This window comes from Suricata suricatta, chromosome 3 (genome assembly GCF_006229205.1).
Source record: "Suricata suricatta isolate VVHF042 chromosome 3, meerkat_22Aug2017_6uvM2_HiC, whole genome shotgun sequence".
In the NCBI taxonomy this organism is placed as follows: domain Eukaryota; kingdom Metazoa; phylum Chordata; class Mammalia; order Carnivora; family Herpestidae; genus Suricata; species Suricata suricatta.
In genome coordinates, this window is record NC_043702.1 from 171100825 (window position 1) to 171110269 (window position 9445).

Below are 9445 nucleotides of genomic sequence, written 5' to 3' on the forward strand. Positions count from 1 at the left end.
CCCACCCCCCCTGCCCGCAGCCCTCCTCCTTCACCCTCGTGCGCCCCTCGCTCTCTCCGCCCCCTCCCACAGCTGCCTGCTCTCCACCCACTGCCCGAGGAGACGTTGGAAGGGGCGGAAGGTCACGGCAGCAACTCCAGGGGCAGAGGCTGAACGTTCCCACACGAGGACGTTCCCACTGGAAGTCCTGGCGTAGGACTGGGCCCGCTCATCGCTGATGGGTGTCAGCCCCATGTCCCCTGGGTTCTTTTCACCGTGGGGACCGCCTGAAAAAGGCCAGGAGGGCTACAGGGTATGAGATCAACACGGACCGCTGCCAGGGTAGAGGAAGCACAAAGTTCATCAGGAGTTAGAGGCTCATGTCCGTGTCCCCCTCCAGTTCCCGTTCCCCACGAGCCCTGTGCAGTCACATCCAGTGGAGCATTAAGCACCCACATTTATCTCCCCGCTCCCTCTAGCTCTTTGGCGGCAGCCTCCCACTGACTACCCAAGGCACAGCCCTCCCACCATATGGCCCAGGGCTCACATTCCAAGGGAAGCCCACCTGATTTTGCTTCAGACTCTTCCCCCCCCAGGAGCAATCCGAGCTGCAGTGTGCTGAGAGAGAGGCCCAGAGCCCCTCCCCAGGCCCCAGACCCCCTACCAGGAGAGCTTTAGAAGGTTCTGGTCCTCTTCAACCTTCCCTTCTTCCTGGGAATCTTCTCTCCGCCCACTCCAGGGAAACCTGGGTTGGCTAGGAGAGGGGATGGGGGCTGGACAGGAGGAAGGTGACAAGGATCACAGATGGCCTGGATGTTTGACCAGGTCCTGGGGAGAGAAGACTGCTTGGATATGCAGCACCAAACCCAGAGCTCCAGAATTGAAGTTCTGGAATGAGGTGCTTTGCAGCCAGACCTTTGGACCTTTGGAGCCTGTGTGAGTGTGTGTGTGTGTGTGTGTGTGTTGGGGTAGAGGGCAGGAGAGGAAATATCAAAAAAGATGGCTTGGAACTTAGGGACACCCCCACATTGATTTTCCAGGAGCAGTCAGGGGACACAGGTCCCAGGTAGATTAGGGTCTTCCCCTCCCCCAACACTGGGCTTCCCTTTCCCTCCTGGCAGCCAGCGATGTCCTCTAGAAGTTCCCTCTAAGCACCAACTGGCTCAGGGACCCCAAGTCATGCAAAAAGTACCCCGTTCCCACTTTTCCCAGGGTCAGCCCCAGGGAGGCCTCCAGATGTTCTCAGACCATCCGAGCCCCAATCCGCTTGCTTAGACAGCTCTTGCTGCCCAGGGGTGGGAAGGAACCCCGGAGTCCGACCACCCCCAGAGCTCGCTTGCTTCCCACTGCCCCAGGGATCTAGGTGACCTTCCTTTACGTCTCCTCTCCTGTCTTTCTGAGTAGAGGCTGCATATTTCTCAATGGGGAAGTAAAGGTGTGAAACAGACTTGGTTTCTGTCCCTTCCTTCCAGAGATGCCTGATCCTCCAGCTCACTCCTTATTTCTTGTGCATGCTGTGACCCTTCCCAGAAGACCCGGCTGCCACATTTTCCTGGATCTCCCTTTCTCCCCCTGGGGAGTGCTGGCCAGCATGAGGGTTTATTTTCTTGAAGGAGATCTGGTGAAAACTCCCTCGGGAACAAACTGTTCCCAAGCCCCCACTTGCCTTGGATTTAGGGGCCCAAACCCAAGTCCCCCGCAACTCAACTCACAGTGTGCGGAGAGGAGAGTAGCCGGCAGCAGAGACCCCTGGGGGGTAGCGTCCATGCCCCTGACACCACCCCTTCCCCGGCCCCCTTGGAGGGTGGGGGCCACAGATACCGCCGTTTCCCCTAAATGTAGCGGCCGCTCCGACTAGGACTTGCTATCTGTGTCATCCCCACTTCCCAGGCTCCCCTGCTCCTCTCCTGTTTCCACAGCAACCAGTCTGGCGACAGCTCCAGAGCGTCCCCCTCCCCTCCCCGGTCCTGGGTACCACTAGAGGCTGAGCCACACGCCATAGCTATTTTTAGCTCAAGTCCCTCCTCCTGGACAACTCAGAGCTCACCTCCTCACCCCCTCAGGAAAAAAAAGAGGAAAAAGCTGGCACGCTCTTTCCTAAGAAGGTTCTTGCTCTGGGAAAATACGGGCCCTGGTGTGTTTGGGAATAAAGCGTTTGATCTCCTGGGGATTCGAGCTGCCCCCCCCCCCGCCCCTGGGAGCTGGCATCGCCTCCAGCAGGGGTCCCTGGGTGCAGGTATGACTCTTAGGCAGGCACCATCAGGTCCCCCACTTTGGGAGAGATCATCCTGATTCAGGAGGAGAGAGCTAGAGAGCAAAGAGATCCACCCAAGGCAGGGAGGTGGGGTCAGGACTTCTCATCTTCGTCACTGGTTTATGATGTGACCCGAAGAGGTTCTTCCTTCCTTGAAGGTGATCCATTTCTCACAGGGTATGGACACGGGCAAACATCCCCTTTCAGCCTGCTTCACGGGGTGTGCAGATCAAACGAGGCAACACAAATAGAAGGGCTTTAAAGTGTATTTTGTTACTAGCGAGAAGTCCGGAAACAGCCCAAACGTCCAACAGAGAAGAAAGCCTAGGTTAGGGCTTAAAAGTATTCATCCAACAAACTTCCGTGGAGCCCAAGTGCTGGGCAAAGGGCTACGTGGGGGTGGTTACAGACATGACTTAGTCTTTGCCCACGAGGAGCACGTGGTCCAGTGGGGGAGAAAGACAGGCAGACACAAACTGCTAATACTACTGATAATCCCTTGAGCACGGGCCATGAGCCGGACACACACCTCAGGTAACAACCCTGGGAGGTACCTTATGAGATGACTGTGATGTTCCCCATTTATAGGGAAGACGCTAAACCTCAGAAAGGGGGAGAGAATTGTCAAACGTCACAGAGGCAGAGATGGCACCCAACGTCATCCACGTGCATCCCCGCCTCACTGCGTGCTATGTGCAAAGCCCCACTGCCTCGTAATGTACTAGCCCAGGCAGGGGAACGTGACCGGGTACCGTGTTCAGACGTGTAAACGTGCGTGCAGGCATGCTCTCGCATGGAAAAGCAGAATGTGAAAATATGCGTATACGTTGATCATAACTATAGAAATAACTGCAGCCACGCTGAGAAAAATCAGAACAAAATTTGGAGAAAAAAATATTTCGTTGTTCATTTTCCCCAAGGAACTAATTAGAAGCCAAGAGGGGCACACAAGTGCCAGGTGTTAGATTCGTACTATTATATCCAAGCTATGGGTCTATTCTTTAGGTTCCTTAAAGTTGGAATAAGAAGATATGAGCCAGAGAGGCAGGAAGATATAGAAAAGGAGCGTTAGAAGTTGCTGGAATGACCTGGGAAGGCGAAAGAGGTGGTACTGGGTAATATCATCTTGGGGGGCAGTGTCCTGGGTTCAAGTCCCATCTCTGTCCGCTGCTAGCTGGGTGACTTTGAGCTGGTTACTTAACCTCTCTGAACGGTTTCTTCACCGAAGAAGGGAGAATAACTGTATTCTCCATCCCTTGGGCGTTGTCATGAGGCTTACACGTGTGTGCACCTTGTCAGTACTCCGCAAAGGCTGGCGACATCGTTCTCCTTGCTACCCTCACCCCTGGCATCTCCAGAAATCCCCACCTACCCTGTGCTGTCTTCCTCTGCCCTGGCATTGCCCAGCGAGACCTGCAGGGGGCACTGCGGGTCCAGTGCCCTCCTCTCGCCAGCCCTCTTGCCCACGTTTCTTTTCCAAGTGGAAACACAGAGTTTTCAGCCCGAGATTGGCATCAGGCGGGCTCTTAGAGCCCCAGTCAACAGCCCCGTCTCCTGGGCCTGGCCCTGTCACCTGAGCCTTGGGCCTGCCAGCCTGCCCTTCTCCGTCCTGCCAAGCAGCTGCTCCCATAGGTTTTTCTGTGCCAGGAGCTCAGAGAAAAGAAACCGGACCCCTGGGCAAGAGCGCATTTGCATAGAACTGGCCCCATTTCCTGAGGGGTGGGGGGTGTCACAGGGCTGGCAGGCCCATGGGGGGGGTGCCAGCCAGCCCCCTGCCTCAGTCCAGCCAGTGACCGCCACACCCCTGATGTACGCCCCGCCGGGTCCTGGACTTCACCTGGTCTCTACCTTCATCCCTTGTTTATCACTGAGCATGAACCGAGGGAGGGAATAAAGTGCTCTTAGTTTCCAGGGTACAGAAAAATAGGCAGGAGCCTAGCTTTCAGGTATTCCGACAGAGAAAGCAACTTTACAAGGAACTAGTAAAACATGTCAGTGGTGATGGTGGGAGATTGGGCTGGGAACTTGAGGATGCCGAGGGCAGGAGGGCCATGTAGGTGGTCCAAGAAGAACCTTGTTACAAGGGAGTGAACGGAGCCTGCTCTGGGCAGGTGCATTCCTTACGGCATGCGGCTTGGAGAGCAGGTGGTACCTAGGGGCAAAAAGAAGAATGAAAAGGGGAACCTTCTAGTGGATACAGCTTGAGCCAGGGTGCAAGGATTGGCGAGCCAAATGCGGTTCCGTTCTCAGCTTGCCCCCTCAGCGAGTGCCTTTGTGCAGTCCACAGCCTGTGCAGCTGCATGTGGGAGCCCCGGGACCAACCAATCTGGGAAGGTTTCCTTGAACAAGATCATGAGACTTCTTTGGGTAAAATCTTGGAGGTGGGAGAGGAAGTGTGATGGAAAACAGGAGATGGCTGAGGATATGAATTTAATGGAGCAGAGAGGCCAATCTGGTAGGATATAAAACAATTTTTATAAATTCAAGGGTGTTGGGGCACCAACTCAGAGCAGAGGGAGAATACGGTTGAAGCAGCGGGTGCAGGGGGAGGTCAGAGCGAATGCGGGAGGGGCAGAGCACAGCACCTGGACGGGCGGGACCCCACTCGGCACCCGGGGCTGAGGCACTTGCTGGCCTTCTGCCTCTTTCCAGCACAGCTAGAGGGTCAGAGCCTCCTCATAAACAGGTCTATCTTACTTGATAGGATTGGGTGCAGGTTGACCAGAATGTAAACGCCCTGGCATTTAGAGGTGGTCCAGAATTAGTCCTCACTTTACAGGTCCGAGGTGGGTCCCAACAGAACAGGCAGGGCTAAGACCAGGCATCCCAGCTCCTGGGCCTTGCTTGTTTCTTTACTCCCTGTTGTCTCCCCACCACCACAGTGTATTGGGCGCTGGTGGGATTTTTATCCATGGGACCCACCTGCAAAGCTCCTGGAGGAACCACCTAGTTAAAGAAATTCTGGAGACAATCCTTTCGTAATGTGATTAAGTATCCCCTAACTTCCGTCTTATAAACGTGGGTTTGTGTGAATTGCATTTCCTGAAGGGGGAGGGTGTGTGTACCTAAACAATAATCCTTCAGTGGCCCGGCGATGTGGCCCGGTCCCCTATCTCGAGGTTCTCTGTGGTCTGAATCATCCAGCTACAAGGCGCCCACTGCCGATGGAAACTGTTGAGCTACAAGGTCGCTTGGAGCCCCGTGGTGTGCAAGGCAGCCATCTCGACTCCTTCCAGAACAACGTCAAAGAAGAGATGAGGCCGAAGTTGGAAGGGATGAGCCTGAAAGGAGCAAACGAGAAGAAGAAAGTTTGCTAAACTGAGAGAAGAGGGGAGGCCTTCAGAGCAATACGGCCCTACCTGCCACTTTGGGGTGGTCCGGGAGTCCTCGCCTCCCAGGGAAGGGAGGGGTCCCAAGAGAAGGCGGTGGGCATCGATGTCACGACCATGGCCAATTTTTCATATGGACCAGTGCGCATGCTGACAATTAAGATTACATTTAAACGATGCAAATTCACTCCAGTGAGATGAGTTTTGGAGTCAAACAATGTGGATTCAGGTTCCGCAACTAACACCTTCCAGCTGTGTTACCATAGGCAAGCGACTTCCCCTCGCAGAGCCTCGGTTTCCCCGTCTCAAGCAATGTATGTGTCTTCTATCATAAACACTCACAAATACATTTCCTATGTCCTTTATCATAGGTTCCCCATTGGGCTCCTAGTAACTATTCTAGGACTTCTTTTCTTTTCTTTTCTTTTTCCTTTCTTTTCTTTTTCCCCTTTCCTTTCCTCTCCTCTCCTCTCCTCTCCTCTCCTCTCCTCTCCTCTCCTCTCCTCTCCTCTCCTCCCCTCCCCTCACCTCCCCTCTCCTTCCCTTCCCTTTTTTATGTAAGCTCTACACCCTTGGGGCCTGAACTCACAGCCTAGAGATCAAGAGTTGTATGCTCTACCGACTGAGCCAGCCAGGCCCCCTTAGGACTTTTTTTAATGTTTTTTATTTTTATTTTTAATTTTGAGAGAGAGAAAGATGCAGTGTGAGCAGGGGAGGGGCAGAGAGAGAAGGAGTCACAGAATCTGAAGCAGGCTCCAGGCTCCGAGCTGTCCATACAGAGCCTGACACGGGGCTCGAACCCACAAACCGTGAGATCATGACCTGAGTCAAAGTCAGACACTTAACCGACTGAGTCACCCAGGCGCCCCAGGACTTTTTTTTGTAAAAAGATTTACAAATTGAGAACCGTAGTTTGACAATACGTACAAAAAATATACATGATGGCAATGTGTGTGTATATGTTGTAAACCATGACTTAAGAAGAAAACTCCATTTAAGTCACTCTTTTAAAATTAGAAAACGACGGTGCCGTTTGAGCTCTCTGTGCTTTTCCACAGCCTTGCACCCTCGCTGTTCTAGAACTTCTAAGCTCTTTCTAATTGCCCGGTCCCGCCCTCACCCTGATTTTTCACAAATGGCTCTTCTGCTCCCCAGGGACAGGTGCAGGCCGTTTGGAAGGAACGTCTCCCGAGACCGCTCCTTCACCGTGAGGTATCTCTTCTGCTCCTGCCCTTGGCTCTCCCCGCTCTCCTCTGCGAAGAGCACCCTAAGTGTGGAGCCGAGGAGCTTAGCCCGTGCCCAGGAAGCAAGGGGCACCCTGTTTGGGGGTCGATAGAAGGGTGCAGGGACTGACATGCTGAAAACAGGCTGCCTCTTCCTTTGAGAACGGAGAGAAGGGTGAAGGGTGGTCCTGGGCTGTTCGTGATCCTTCCTGATCCCGGCTGTGGCCAGGAACTGAAAAGGGACATCCTAGAGAAATATAACAAAGGGAGACCTGGCAGGACTTGGTGGCTTAATTGACATGTCAAGGGGTGGGGCAGAGGGAAGGGGGAAGAGGGGAGATCACTTTCAGTTTTTAAATCTGATTGACTGGGGGGCGCCTGGGTGGCTCAGTCGGTTGAGCCTCCAGCTTCGGCTCAGGTCAGATCTCACGTTCGTGGGTTCGAGCCCACCCTCAGGCTCTGTGCTGATAGCTAGCTCAGAGCCTGGAGCCTGCTTCTGGTTCTGTGTCTCCCTCTCTCTCTGCCCCTCCCCCTCTCATGCTCTGTCTCTCTCTGTATCAAAAATAAATAAAACATTTTAAAAAATTAAAAAAAAAACATTAAATCTGATTGACTGGGAGGGGTGCCTGGGTGGCTCAGATGATTAAGCATCCGACTCTTGATTTCGGCTCAGGTCATGATCTAACGGTTTGTGAAATCAAGCCCCACGTTGGGCTCTGCACTGAGAACACAGAGGCTGCTTGGAATCCTGTCTCTCTCTCTCTCTCTCTCTCTCTCTCTCTCTCTGCCCCTTCCCTGCTCATGCTCTCTCCCCCTTCTCAAAATAAACAAACTTAAAAAACAAATCTGATTGACCAGGAGAAACACAGAAGTAAAGAAGTCACGAGGACTGCCAGCCGAGAGGAGGAAGAAGGTAAGTTCAGTGTGGGGCCTGTCCGGTTGGCTTGGAAATCCCCCGCCAGCAGCTGGGACTGAGATGCTCTCAGGAAAGCCCAAGGCTGAACACAGAGATCTGAGTGGAACTTGGGAGACGAGAGCAGGAGCGATGTCGGTGACGAAGGCTCCCCATCAGACACAGAAAGAGACCAAGGACACAAAGACAACACAAGACCGAGCCTTCAGTCCTGGAGGGGCCAGTAGCTATGGGTTTGGGCGCGCAGGGCCAGTGGAGGTGGATGAGGCCGGAGTGGCACCAGGTCACAGCGGGCCTTCTGTTCCACGGAGAGGCATTTAGATTTTACTCCTACTCGACGGGCAGTTACGGGGGGCTTTTAAATTGGGAAGGGGCACCATCAGGCTTGTGTTTCAGAAAGATGGTACATTACTGGTGTTTACTCTCAAACGTAGGGATTCATGATCCAAAGGATTGTTCCGAGTGACGGAAGCTGGAGGCAGGGATGCTGGTGAGAGGGCAGCCGCAGCGGTCCCCGTGAGAGAGGGGCGGTGTCCTGGAGCACAGCCCAAGGCGAGGCAGGGAGGAGGCCACAGGCCTGCGGAGCCTGACGAAGCGCGTGCTCTGGCTAGCTCAGACGGGGTGAGAAAGAGAAGAGAATGAAGACTGGCATTGCCGCCTGCCCCCGCAAGGTCCCCTTCCTCCAAACCCTCTGGCTCACCTCCAGGTTTGTCCTCCTACAATTCTGCCGCGGCCTCGTCTGTCCTCGGCTCAAGAGCCTCCGGGCCTCCTTTGTCTCCAGACACTCCGAGCTGACCACCAGCTGGCAAAGTCCTCTCTTTGCTCCAGGACTTTCTCCGACACAAACACCACACCCGTGGTGGCTGGCCTGCAGCCCACTTCTCTACCCGGTGTGTGTGTGTGGGGGGGGGGGGGTTTGTCCAAATGTACCTTTGCCCAGCTTATGGCTTTTAGGGACGGAACTAAACTAAAACATTTCAAGTTTCTTTGCTTTTTTTCTTTCAAGGTATATATCGACTCTGTATGATAATGCTGGCTACTGATTAATAGTTAAATATCTAAATTTCTATGATGAACAAAAATGGGGAACTAATTATTTCCTTAATAAATGCCAAGGGTGGGAGCCTGTGGACAAGAAGCCCTGGAAACACGGATTCAGGTACTGAAAACAGTCCCTGGTGATGGAAAGGTTGAGGACCCCCACCTGCTCTCTGTCGAGTCCAGGGGCCCGTGGCGCTGCTGTTTCCCAAGCAGACTTGTATGTCATGTGTCCCCGGGACTTGGAGACTGCTGTTCCTTCTGCCTCCGATACCCTCCCCATCATCTCCCAGGACCTGAATCCTGTGCACCCTTTAGGGCCCTTATCAGATGCCCCACATCTGACAGGACCCCGTAAGTAGAGTGGCCTGGCCCCGCCTGCGGCCTCCAGCGCCTCGCACCTGCGCGGCGCGCCCCGCCCCGTCGCGCTCCGGGCCCCAGCCGGCGTCTGGCGGGGAGGCCGATCCGCGCACTTGGCACCCGGGAACTCACGCAGTGTTTAGGGCACGGCGGCCGGCAGGTATATGGTGCTGATGGGGCAGAGCACCGGAGCCCAGCCCCAGCCGCCCCTTGGCGCTGCTCGCGGGGCCACCAGGCCGTCCCGAGTTCATTTCCAGCTCATTAACTCGGCCCGGCCCGCCCCCCGCGCCCGCTCCCTGTCGCTCACACGGCCGTCGCCGCCTCCCCTGTCTTCGTGCCAGCGCAGCCC

General features: G+C 54.6%; 2 long non-coding RNA genes across 2 annotated transcripts; one reads left to right on the forward strand and one right to left on the reverse strand.

Annotated features, from left to right (window-relative positions):
• The first annotated feature begins 290 nt into the window (after positions 1-290).
• LOC115286863 lies at positions 291-1426 on the forward strand. The gene is made up of 2 exons (XR_003906320.1): positions 291-915; positions 1192-1426. It is a non-coding gene; the product is annotated as an uncharacterized LOC115286863 (long non-coding RNA).
• A 2756-nt stretch (positions 1427-4182) lies between these two features.
• LOC115288475 lies at positions 4183-8479 on the reverse strand. The gene is made up of 3 exons (XR_003907023.1): positions 8399-8479; positions 5299-5514; positions 4183-4385 (listed from the first exon to the last, which is right to left on the reverse strand). It is a non-coding gene; the product is annotated as an uncharacterized LOC115288475 (long non-coding RNA).
• Between the last annotated feature and the right edge of the window lie 966 nt (positions 8480-9445).